The sequence below is a fragment of the Ursus arctos genome, unplaced genomic scaffold, assembly GCF_023065955.2.
Source record: "Ursus arctos isolate Adak ecotype North America unplaced genomic scaffold, UrsArc2.0 scaffold_11, whole genome shotgun sequence".
Taxonomy (NCBI): domain Eukaryota; kingdom Metazoa; phylum Chordata; class Mammalia; order Carnivora; family Ursidae; genus Ursus; species Ursus arctos.
The window spans coordinates 29,335,763-29,348,134 of NW_026622775.1; the positions used below are offsets into that span (position 1 = coordinate 29,335,763).

General features: G+C 46.8%; 1 long non-coding RNA gene across 2 annotated transcripts in view; it reads right to left on the bottom strand.

Moving 5' to 3' along the window:
* The window catches only part of LOC123001090 (uncharacterized), a 299,959-nt gene that overhangs the window by 79,412 nt on the left and 208,175 nt on the right, over positions 1–12,372 (bottom strand). For both annotated transcript variants that reach the window (XR_006409639.3, XR_006409640.3), the window contains one exon: positions 7,088–7,180. This is a non-coding gene — a long non-coding RNA (uncharacterized LOC123001090). The remainder of the gene's footprint in view (positions 1–7,087; positions 7,181–12,372) is intronic.

The following is a 12,372-nucleotide window of genomic DNA, read 5'->3' on the forward strand; positions in this document are numbered from 1 at the left end:
GTGGTATACGGCACTATCAGAAGCCCCTTCCTGAATGCACAAAAACCCGACCGCTATCTTAGAGGAAATTATATCATGTGAAAACACTTAAGGAGGGACTGAGTGAGAGCTCACTGGTCCATGATTAGCCAAGGCCAGTGTATGATCCCCTTTTCTTCAAGCCCACCACCTGCTCCACGATAACGTGGGAGTTCGTTAAAAATGCAAATTGGGGGGCCCAACCCAGGTCCGTTAAATCCGCGACTCTGAGTGTAGGACCGAGAAGTCTGCATTTTACCAAGTGCCCTGGGTATTTCTGCACACGCTAAATTTGGGGACCATTGAGTAAAATTAAATAAAAATTTTCAATTTTCGGGGCGCCTGGGTGGCGCAGTCGTTAAGCATCTGCCTTTGGCTCAGGGCGTAATCCCGGCGTTATGGGATCGGGCCCCACATCAGGCTCCTCTGCTGGGAGCCTGCTTCTTCCTCTCCCACTCCCCCTGCTTGTGTTCCCTCTCTCGCTGGCTGTCTCTATCTCTGTCGAATAAATAAATAAAATCTTTAAAAAAAATTTTTTTCAATTTTCATTTAGAAGATCTTATTCAGGAATTCTCAAACATTATGAAGCTACAAAATCACACAGACCCACAAAAGTAACAACTTGTACTTACCAATGAACACATCGCCTTGATTTTCTACAAAATCAAAGGATATCATTTGGCAGTGCAAGGCACTGTCCCACCAGTAAACAATGGTAATGGCAAGCCAAAATCATAAACACCGCTTGGTCATTGCTGGTGACAATTTCTAATTGTATTTCTTACTCCAAAGCCACTCTTTCAAAAAGCTCTGTCGGTCGGTAGCATGGAATGATTCATTAAGCAGAAACATTCACTATCTCAGAAGATTCGACAGGCTTGAGAGTACCACAGAGCTCTCTGCGCCCGTAGAGAAGGACCTGACAAAAATGAGCAAAAAAGAAAACAAAGCAAAACAAATAATCCAAGGCACTAGCCCTTCCCCATTTTTTCTCCCTTCTGAACCACACGGCTGGTCCTGGTCTTGCCTCCTCTCCCCCCGCCCACCCCCTCCAGCCCTTGTTCTCTGCCTCTCTCTGTCATCATTTTGTGACTGCTTGTCATCCATCAGGTCCTGCCCCAGCCATGGCGAGAATGGAGTGTGCTCTGGTCTTGCCAAGCCCGGGCCGAGGTGCCAGCACAGTCAGACTGTCTCCACGCGGGTGGAAGTGGCTGAACAGGTGCCAGTACCAACAGGTGGTATTTCGTTGTTTCCCTTGACTGCTTGACTGAGCCACCAGAGGAAACAGCGAGGGATGGAAAAGGGTTATGTTTTTGCCTAAAGGAACGGGCACGAAGCTTAAAGAGGGTCTACCAGCTCTGCTGACCAGCCACCACACCATCACTCCGTCCCGCAGAAAGAGCCAAAGAGGCAGATCTGTGTTTCTCAGCCCATGCGTGGGGAAGGCAGCACCTCGGCTTCAGCGGGCTGGGCTCTCCAGAGAAACCAGGCATGAAAAGAAATTTCCTTCACGCCCACACCACAGCGAGAGCAGACAGAGGCGGAAATCTAGAAATGCCCCCAAGGTCAAGCTGATAACCAAGAGCAACCTCTCCAGGGGATGGTCTAAAATCATGAATGACATTAAGAGAAGAGCCTTTTAGTTTATTCTAAAGATACTGGGACCATGTCAGGCCTGCTTGTTCTGGGAGCGATCAAATATTACAGAGCACCCTTTAACTTATATAGAATTTCAATACATCTGGGCAAGTGGGCTCTAAGTCACTAGTGCCCCCTGACAGCAAAGAGAAGCCCGGAACAAGAATTTACTACAGAGCTTGGCTCTTGGTGTTTATGTCTGGCTGCAAAGAGAAAGCAAATCGCAAATGTAATGATAAAACAGTTTAGAAGAGAGGGTTTTTTAATGAATTACAATAAATATATATGAATGTAAGTGTCCCCCCACAGGTAGGATTTGAATTTTCCCAAATCAGCTAATATTTTAGTCAATTCCCCTCCATTTGTATCTGGCCCAGGCCACATCTGAAAATCCATACCACTTCATAGCTCTCCTTAATTGGTCCATGTGGGTAACTTGCATTTAAAACTAGTTCTCTTTGCCACTTGACCTTTAAAAGGAGATTAGAAAGTAAATTTTTCATCCTACAAAACTACTATACTTTCATACACATGAAATAAATCACAGAGTGCAGTTGAACAGGAATTCAATTAATGGTTTGCCATTTTCAAGCCTGTATGGGACTGAAAACAATTGTTTTAAGAAAAGAGGGGTGGGGAAGGAATCCAAAAATGTATTGGTTATTGCTTATTTATAAGAACTGATTTTCTGGGCTGCTTTTGCCCTTTGCTCCTGTGATAGGCAGAATAACGTCCAAAATGTCCCCATCCTTTTCCCTGGAATCTGTGAATATGTTATCTTGTATGGTAAAAAGGGTCTTTGCAGATATGATTAAGTCAAGGACCTTGAGATAGGAAGATTACCCAGGATTATCTGGTGGGCTCACTGTAATCACAGGGCTTCCTTTAAGATTAAGGAGGCAGGGGAGTCCTTCAGAGGGGATGTCACGGTGGGAGCAGAAGCAAGAGCGAGGATTTTGCTGGCTTTGGAAATGGAAGGGGCTTCCATCCAAGGAACTTGGGAGGCCTCCAGGAGCCGGAAAGACGGAGAAGAGGATTCTCTCCTAGAGCCTCCAGGAAATGCAGCCCTGTTGACACCTTCATTTTAATTCTGTGAGACCCATTTTGGACTTCAGACCTCCAGAACTGTAAGATAATAAATTTGTGGGTTTTTCAAGCCACTAAGATTGCAATAACTTGTTAGAGCAGCAATAAGAAACCAGTATGGTCACGAAGTCCCTTTCTGGGAGGAATCATGACTACCATTTTCCATGCCTCAAAGACTGACAATGTAACAGTGGGCAAACACTCAAAGCTGATGATTTTCCTGGACATAATTAAAATCTGACACCTGCTTTATAGTCATGGGTGTCAATCACCAGCAAAAACAAACAAAATTGGACATTTTTTTATAGAAAAAATTATCAAGGATTCATCACAGAGTACATTGTAAGGATGAAAAATGCTCATGTAAACTGATCTGGCAGCGATTTTCATTGTTTTATCATTTCCTCTGATCTTCCTGATTTCACAAATAGTGGGAAACTGACACGGAAATGGGTTATAAATGAGGGAGAGGGCCCCACTAAAACGGACTTCCTGATCTGCATATCGACCAGATAAACCAGAGCTCATTTTGTGGCTAAAACGGAAGAGATACACGCATCCCAGTCATAGAGAACCACGGGGGGAGGGGGAATAAGCATGAGGGGAAGCCAGCACAGAGGGAAGATGATGTTTGGCCCTCACCAAGACAGGGGAGGGCCTGCCTTGATGTGGGAAACCCTGCCTTTGACCTGGACTCTTTCCAGGCTAGCTCAGGAAGACTGGGCCAGGGGTGTCAGACCCCAGAGTGAAGGGATAGCAGATACTTTCTCTTGTATAATCAAGATCCCAGGCACTCTCCACTGACACACACACACTTACTCTGATACGTGAAAGTGGGTTTTTAAAGAAAATTTTGGTCTTCCGCAAAGCTCGCTGAAATCCTAAACTCCTGGAAGCTTTAGTTTTCAGTAAAGTTTCACTTCCCAAAGAGTTTTGGTTTTGTTTTCCTATTTAAGTTTGTTTTCTTGTTTTTTAGATTAATGATATCTTGAGAGCTGGCCAGGAGGAAGAAGGGTGTTTGGAAGGGAGAGAAGGTGGAAAATGAAGAGGCGGCCAGGGACTCACTCGGGCAGTCAGACAAACAAATCATCTGTCTTGTGGGCTCAGGTCGGGAAGGAGCGGAAAGCCCAGATCCCATGCAGCAGCCCAGAGCAGGCCTGGTGCAGCCGACACGGAGGCTCTGAGTGAGAGACAGACAAAACCCTCATTTCTCTCAGCAATAAATACAGAAAAGGAGGCTGTGTCCACCTCATTAGGAATAATAGAGAGAAATTGCTTACAATCATCCCTAATGGGTTGCCAGTTTTCTGACAATGGGCTCAGCAATTAGTTTGTCAATTTTTAACCAAATGTAAAAATAATAATCATCCCCTGAGTGAGCCTTTGATCTGCCCTCCCACCTTTCACCTGAGGCTCCTGAGGCCTCCCGCACTGTCCCTGGTCTTTTGGCATCTGCCACACCCACTTTCGACTGAGGCTTTAATCCACCTCTTACAAGGTCGCTCAGGAAAATCCCATGGAAAATGCTGGCCGTTCACCCTTTCCTATCCTGGCACCCTTAAACCTTAAAAAATAAATAAATAAATAAATAATCCCCTACCTTGGTTAAAATCTGGACTAAACCAGAGATTGGCTTTTTAAAGTATTTGACCTCTGACCTCCTTATATTACATTAATGTCATGATGGAGAAGCCGAGGCTGCCAGGCTGGATGAGCCTGGAAGTCACAAGGAGGAAGCAGCCAGAGAAGAAGGTGGTGCCCAAATATTCACCTCAAGCACATGGCCTGGTGGTTAACGTCCTGAAGGGGCGACCAGGACTAGCTGTAAAAGGACTAGCTGATTCTATCCATGAAATTTCTAGAAAGCCCCTTCAATGCCTCTGTGTTGTTTTTTTCCTCTCCCGAGAGAAAATAATGCCAAACCCTACTACCATCTCTCCTCGGCGCACTTGAGAGAAAATACTCCCTCAATTCAAAGCTCAGTAACCAAGTTATTAATATTTTCTCTGCAGCGGCTGCATTCTTTCCAAGTTTCAAGATGTCTTACGGGCGCCTCTCCACGTCCACACGATGGTAGACAGACAGCAAGCTAAGGGCAGAGAGCGTGTTCCAGGGCGGATCTCTCCTCCTGAAGCTTGTACGTGAACTTTTCCCCTTAGAAAGAAAAGGGCAAGCAGGCAAGTCCACGGGCACGACAAACCCCGTTGCCACCACACAGCCCTTCCCTAATTCTCCTGTGCTCACGCAGGTGTCCCCTGGATGCGATAAACTACGAAGAGCTCGTTTTACCCAGGGCTGGGACTACGATGAGTGCCACCCAGACATTACTCAGGAACCTTCTCTGATCCCCTCTATAAAATCCGCCAGCACAATTATTCTGTTGCATCCTTCATGGCTCATAATACAGTCTTCATTATATGCTTCTTCACTTATTTGTCTCTCTCTCCTGTTAGTTCCTAGAAGGCAAAGACTAGGACGGTTTCATTCTGGCACCTAGCTCAGGGATCAGCACATAATAATCCATAACTATTGAATTCATCAATTATAAGCCTTAGAACAATGGTGGAGGCCGGGTGTGACGACCCCTATCTTACAGGTAAGAAGCCTGAGTCTCAGAGTACAGTAGGGACGTTCTCAATGTCACAGAGCTAATTAACTGTGGAGGCCAGGACGCAAGTCCAGCCTTCTAGACCATGACTCTGGTCCCTGGACCATCCTTCTCAACACAGCCAACCCCATCCCTCCCACTTCATTAAAAGAAGCTCCAGGTCTACTCCTCCTTGAAGTTTTGCCCGTTATTTCTCCACAGTCGCTGACCTTTCCAGGGGACTCTCGTATTTACTTACATAAGAGCTTACATGTGGGCTATTTATCTACCTCAATTATATAATGATCAGAAAAGAAAGAAAACTGCAGGGAGGGAGGTCAGGAAGAGAAAATGGAGGGAAATGGATTTCCGGGACAGGGGGGGGTACTGAGCAGTGGAGCAGCCTTGAGAGAGACAGAGAGCCCTGAGGGGGAAAGCGGCCTGCAGACAGAGCGCGCATCCTGCTTGGGGGGAGGAGGGAGCTGGATGGACGCGTGGACACTCACGTTCACATGGGGGCGGGGCTCATTCTGCTGGTCCTGCTGCGTTCCAGCAGGGAGTTGCCATGGGTGGACCTAGGGAGATGTGACCCTGGATACTGGGCAGGGGGATGGGGAAGCATTATCGGCTTCAGAGGAGATTTTTCCCTAAACCTCACCAAACCGCAACACCTAAGGCTCCCCACGTTTTGCCATTGGGAGCATCCCCCCCCTCAGGACTTCAACTGTATGAAGAGCCTGGGGCGGGGTGGGCAACGGCAGCAGACTGCGGCGTCAAGAAGGCAGAAACCCTGTCCATTCTGGGCACCCCTGTAGGGTTTAGGGCAGGGTTTTTGCTCTATCCCTGCTCTGCTGTGTATTTTCCTGTGACCCCCGCTGACTGCCTGACTGTCCACACTTTAGCAGAGGACTTCTAATATGTTCCGACACAGACAAAATGAGTTCTTCACCCTCCCTGGCCCCTGCATCTCAAGGTAGCACACTGCTTTTCCAGATCTCTTTACTCCACCCCATTTGCAGTACGTAGTGACCTCAAGAGCAAGCGGAGAAAAGTAGGACTTAAGATGCCAAGTGCAAAACAGCTCTCTGGCTATTCAACACTATCGTTACAGTGTAGCAAGATTCCAAATGCATCTGCACACACCGTTGAGTCCAATCACAACATAAAGGAACCCAGAATCATTTAGGGGTTGAATGCCTCCATTGCTGCGTTAATGGAGGTGGGCTCATCTCTTGGCCCGCATTATGCAGGACAAAAGAGGTAGATATAAAGAATCACCTATTTATCAGTTCTTTATTCTATTACAGGTGGGAACAGATAACTGATACCCACAAGGACCCTTTTCAGCAAGGGATTATATATCACACCATAGAAATACATAAAAGACAAATTATCCCTGAGATCATCGTGCCTCCATTGACCTGTTCAAGGTTTAAAGGAAGCTGCAATTAGATGCCATGGTCACAGATGTGCCGGCAGCTTAGAGCGCCAGCATTTACTTTAATCCTGCAGAAATGAACCGGCATGAATTTTGTGGGCATGTACTTTGTCTCAGTTTGAATTCTGTGGGTCTGATTCGGATTTGTGGGAGTTTAGTAATTTGCCTTTGTTAACAAGATCTTTCTCAGCTTCTGCAGTGTTTACAATATGAGATCTAATTTGGGCTTAAAATACTCATGAAAATTAACTGCATTACTTTTAAAAATGCAATTGGGGAGAGATGGAGAGGGAAAACGATGTCACATGCCACAAACTTACCACGTTTGCACATTTGCCGGAAAGTTCTCCCAGCTGCTGGCGAATGGCACTCACAGACGCGGCTGCTCCAGCCCTTTGGTCTGACCCGACTCTCTGGTACGGGGACAAAGCGAGAAATCTGTTTTACTGCTTCTTGTAATAAGAGAAATTGGAAATCTATTTGGGATGGGAGCATCAAGGTTTTACTTGTTTTAGCACTTAAAAAACAAAAAAGACCCCGATGTGCAGCTGATGGAGCCCAGTGGAAACGGCTGAGCTGTGCATGCTTATCATACTATTTCTCCGTCATAGTAGCTTTCGCTTCCCCAGTGCTGTCCATGTGCCAGGCACTGTGCTGAGCGCTTCACTCACATCGCCCCTACCCACCGGATAAGGAGGTTGTAGCACAAGCAGAAAGGTAACCTTCCCAAGCCACAGGGCACCTCAACAGCAGATCCAGAATTCAAATCCGGTTCACTGGCCCTCAACCCCTCCACACCCATCACTCCGATATGCTGCTTTTTAAGAAAAAAAAAATATATATATATATATATATATATAAAATATTTTAGAAAAAATCCATTAGATTATGCCAGCCACCTCCCCTGAACATAAACAAAACTTAAAATACCTTTAGTTTATGAGCTTCATAAAAGCCAGTCAGTTAAATTTAAGCCCACAGTGCTAAATAAATAAATAAATAAATAAATAAATAAAATGGATCAGTCCAAACAGACTCAAAAATATAGGTGTGGATTTAAAAAAAAAAGAAAAAAGAAAGAAAGGGGTGGGGAGCCTTTTTCAGAGCAGAGGGATTTTAGCGTGCTGCTTCCAGGAAAGTCAGCTGGCTGTCTCCAAAGAGTCCAGATCCTTCCAGCCAGAGGCTTAACTTCTTCACTACACCAAGGGTGGACCCAAGTCCCTCGCAGAGGTAGATGAAGAAAAACAAAGATTTATCAAGCCAGAATCCCGAAGTGTTAATTTCAGACAAAAATTAGATCTGCCATGTGAGCCACCGTGGAAACTTCTCTCCCTAATTCTTCCCTTTGGCTGCCCTGCAGGGAAGTCAGCCCATAATCAGGAAGGGGCTGGCGAACATGGAGTCAGAAGGTATGTGCTTAGATGCAGGATTAATAGCATCTCCTGATGACAGCTTATCAATGAATCTAGTTCCATAAGAAGGACGGCCTGTGAATCAGAACAGATTTCAACTGGCCGAGTCTTCCCCTTCCTTAGACCAGACTTTGAGGCTGGGAGATTTCTGTGACCCACTCTGCACTCTCTGCCTATGACTGAGTGACCCTCCTTCTCACTGACCCATTCTCTCAGGTTATAACCAAATCCTTGCTTTCCTGGAAATCTGTCTTTATTAAATAGTGTTCCTACATCTGTACCCTGATCTCACAGGGGTTGAATTTCAAGGGTGTCCCAGGCTAGGTTCTTTGGGAAGCCAGCTTTGAGTTAGAACATATGTCCTGGGATCATACCACCTACGTAGGGACGGGGAAGGAAGCGCAGGTGAGCAGAGGGAGACACTGAGCAACAAGGCAGTCCCAGGGAAGAGCTCAGCCAACCCCTCAGGGAGTGTGGGGGCTGGGAAGACCCCACAGAGTTGTGCCAAGTTGCAGAGCAGTGGTTAAGCCTTTCTACTCCTATGCCCATCGAGTGGTGGCTGCAGACCACCCTGGCAAGTGGGTGGGGTGGCTCTATTCAGCTGAGGCAATCTCCATGGCAAGCTAGAAACCCAGAGATCTCTATCAGCAGCACCTACAAAGTTTGGAAATAACTCCTTCAGTCCTAGAGAGGGGTATGGGCAACACATTGCAGCGTCCCCCACAGAGGATAATCCTAAATTCCTGGAGAAAGCCTCACTTCACCCCAACCCTCCTGAAAACCAAAGAAAAACAGGAGAGGTGATGGCAGGAAGAGCAAAACAAGTTTCAAGTCCACTGAGCCTAAAAAGGATCTGAAGAAAAGGAATGCCTCCCTCCAGCCAGGGCTGTGCTGCAGCTTCTAGCTAATTCCAGGTCTAACCTCTCCTCCTATTCCCCTTCCACCCTCCAGCCTGACCTTCTCTGTCCCTTTGAGGGCCAGGCTCTCCCTTCCCACACATTATGCTGCAACCTGTCCCTGAACACACTCAGCCACCCTCTTCCTGTACCTGATTCCTGTTCTCTCTCAGGCCCTGGCCCAACCCCTTCCCCAGAGGAATGAAGTCCTCCTGCTGGCCAGCACCCCCTATCCTCTCTCACTTCACCCTGTGGGGTAATTCTTCTCTTCATTTCTGTATACCCCCTTCATGCTAACCTGTCTCCCCCATGCTTGCCACGGAACCTGGGAACTAACAGGCACTCAATAAACACTGAGTAAGTGAGCGAATGAACGAACGAGTGAAGGTGTAAATGAACGGATTCTAGCATTTTGAGGCAGCCCAAATAGGCCTCCAGCCCTGAGATGGCTCTAAAAATGATCCCACTTCCAGAGACAACCCCCCTCCCCAAACCTGGGTTCGACGCCCCAGCAAAATGCCCGGAGCACCCTACTCGGGCCACAGAACTATGTTGCCTTGTGATGGCCTGTTCACGGGTCTTTTTTTTATCTGCACCACATTGTAACATTCATAAATGCAGAGCCATCTCTCCCTTATTCATTGTTTTATCCCCAGCACCTAGCACAGGCCGGGCCTGCAAGAGGTACTCAATAAATATTTCTTGAGTGAACCAAAAAGGGAGAAGTGCATTTATTTAAGGAGAATTCAGTGAAATATTTTCAAATTTACACTGGCATTAAAGTGAAATATGGTGGTGTTTAACTAGCTTCCAATAAAGCTATAAACAAAAGAGCAGGGATTGGGGGGCCTTCTCTGAGGAATACGGAAGCCCGCACACCCCGCTGCTGTGACAGAAGGCTCCTCCCTTCCGTGTGAAGTGTCAGGCGCCGAAGTACACACATCGGTATATCTCGGCGAGGACGATGATTATAGCCACACTACCCCAAGGACTCACTGAGAGCCCAGCAAGATGCTGAGCGTCATGTAGACACAGTATCATCTCAGCAAAGGTCCCTACGAGCCCCGTGCTGCAGGAATTATCTACAATTTTTAGATGGTGAAGTCAAGGCCCCCAGAGATTCGGTCCCCTGCCCCAGGTTGGCCAGACTGGTTAGAGGTCAAACAAGAATAGAAAACAGCTGTGCCTGGCTCCCAAGCCTGTGCTCGTCTTAAGCACTACGGGAAGTTCCCTCTTCCACATGATTCAGTGTCTCCAAATAAGTGAATTAAGTAGGACATTACCAAGGAGCACAAAAATAATACTGGAATTGGTGTTATTTTAAACTTTTTAAGTATCTTAGCACCATCCCAATTTCCACCATATCATACCCACGAGAAACGCAGGGCAGAGCTCCTGACACTGTCTCAAGGGTTGGACAGAGCAACCATTTGGAAATCTGGACCACCGTCTGCTCACCAATTCCATCCCAAATGATTTCTCTTCCCGTGTCTATTCCGCCAAGTCCCACAGGCGAAGTGCTTTGCTTTTTCTACATGTACCCAAGGCAACCTATTCACACTGAAAGTGTGCATTTGAAATGCATATCTGGCCAAGCTGTGAGGCAGAAGAGAGAGAAGAGGAGGGCTTGGCCTTGCCCCCTGTGCAGCAGTGCTCGGAACGCTGACCTGGGTCGGGGCTGTGTTTTCATTTGGGCATGCCACACCTCAGGGGGAAAGGCAGGTTCGTGTGGGAGATCTAAAAATTAATGGATTAAAACATTTTTCTTATTTTTTATTTATATGTTTCCATGGTAACAGAGCCATCAACCAACAAATGTGTCCTTCTCTCCTGCAAATAAATAGTTCTCAAGGTGGAAAATGAAAATAACACATTTACCCACCTTGATAAGTAACATATCTTAGGAGCTTCCAATAAAATCTGTACTTTTGTTCCATTTCTATCCTTCTTCAAAGACTTGTCCAAGAATTAAAGTTTTGGATAAAGGAAAAATAAGTCTAGAAAAGCTTTCAGGGTAATGAAAACATAGGTTACAAATCTACAAATCCATTAGCCTTTTTCCTGAACTAAAGAAAATCCTAAGAATATTTTTCCTTGTCCTAAATTTCCCGGTGCCTTGTTTCTAAAACATTCTTAATCATATCTACCGATTGGGTCAATTCTGTAAACCTGGTCAGCCCTGAAAGCCCCTGGTCAGACACTAAAAATAGCCCTTACAACTCTTCCTGGAATCCCTCCTCCCTACCCCCTCCCTGACAGGCACTGAGTGCCGCCTCCCCTCTACGTTGTTGGGCTCCCCTCTGGAAACAAGGCTTCTCATCTCTCCAGCGCTCTGGCAAGCCACACAGTAGCAACAAAATGGCCCTGTACTCCCCAAGCCCTGGGCATTCGTGCACAGAGAGGACAAGGAGCTCTTCTCCTGCAGATCAGACCTCAGCATCTTTGAAACAGGGAGGGGTCCATTTATTTAGGACTTACTTTAATAATCTGTGCAACTCTCCATTCTTCCTCCAACTAAGTTCTTTCAGCAGTGATATTATACAAGAGCATATGTGGAGCCAACTTCTTTGACCACCCTTCCCAGGCGCTGCCCTGGACTGCACCTAACCGGTGACAACTCCGAAGAGAACGCCTACTCCTTTCAAAGAATAGTCCTGCCAGATTGCTCCTACAACATAATTGTTTTATGTGGTTACGTGCTCTCTTTTCTTCTGTCCTTTCTAGTGGAAGGGAAGAGGGGAACGGGAGGGGACGGGAGAAAAAAAAGAGAGAGAGAGAGAAACTAAACATGAAATGCAGAGCCTGGCCCCCAAGATGGAAAAACCTTCATCCTCGAATCTTCCCGAAGGCAGTAAGACGAGCACAGCGCTCGACATGCCCTTCAGCTGAGTGGGTTGTGGAGCGATGTTTAGAAGTTCTTCGGCCGGCTCACCTGGGCTGCTCTGCAGACGTGATGGGGTAAGGACAGTGGACTTACTATTCAGCTGGAGGACGCTCCTTCGGGAAGGTTCTCCTACAGGTAGAGACAGCTCGGGCGCCAGTGCTGCAGGTACAACCACCTACCAGACACCCTGTTTCCTAATCTCCCTGTCACCTCTGGAACCTAAGAATAAAGCATTCAAGCCTAGGCGTCCAGTGTTGGAGAATGAGGGTCAACAGATCTGGAGAAGAGCTGAGCACTGTAGCTTCTAAAAATACGACAGGTTCTTCCTCTGTGCAGCCAGACTTGGCCCCTGTGGACCTCAGGGTGCGATCCCGAAGGGAAGGCACGCTTGAGAGCGCTTCACTTCCCATCGC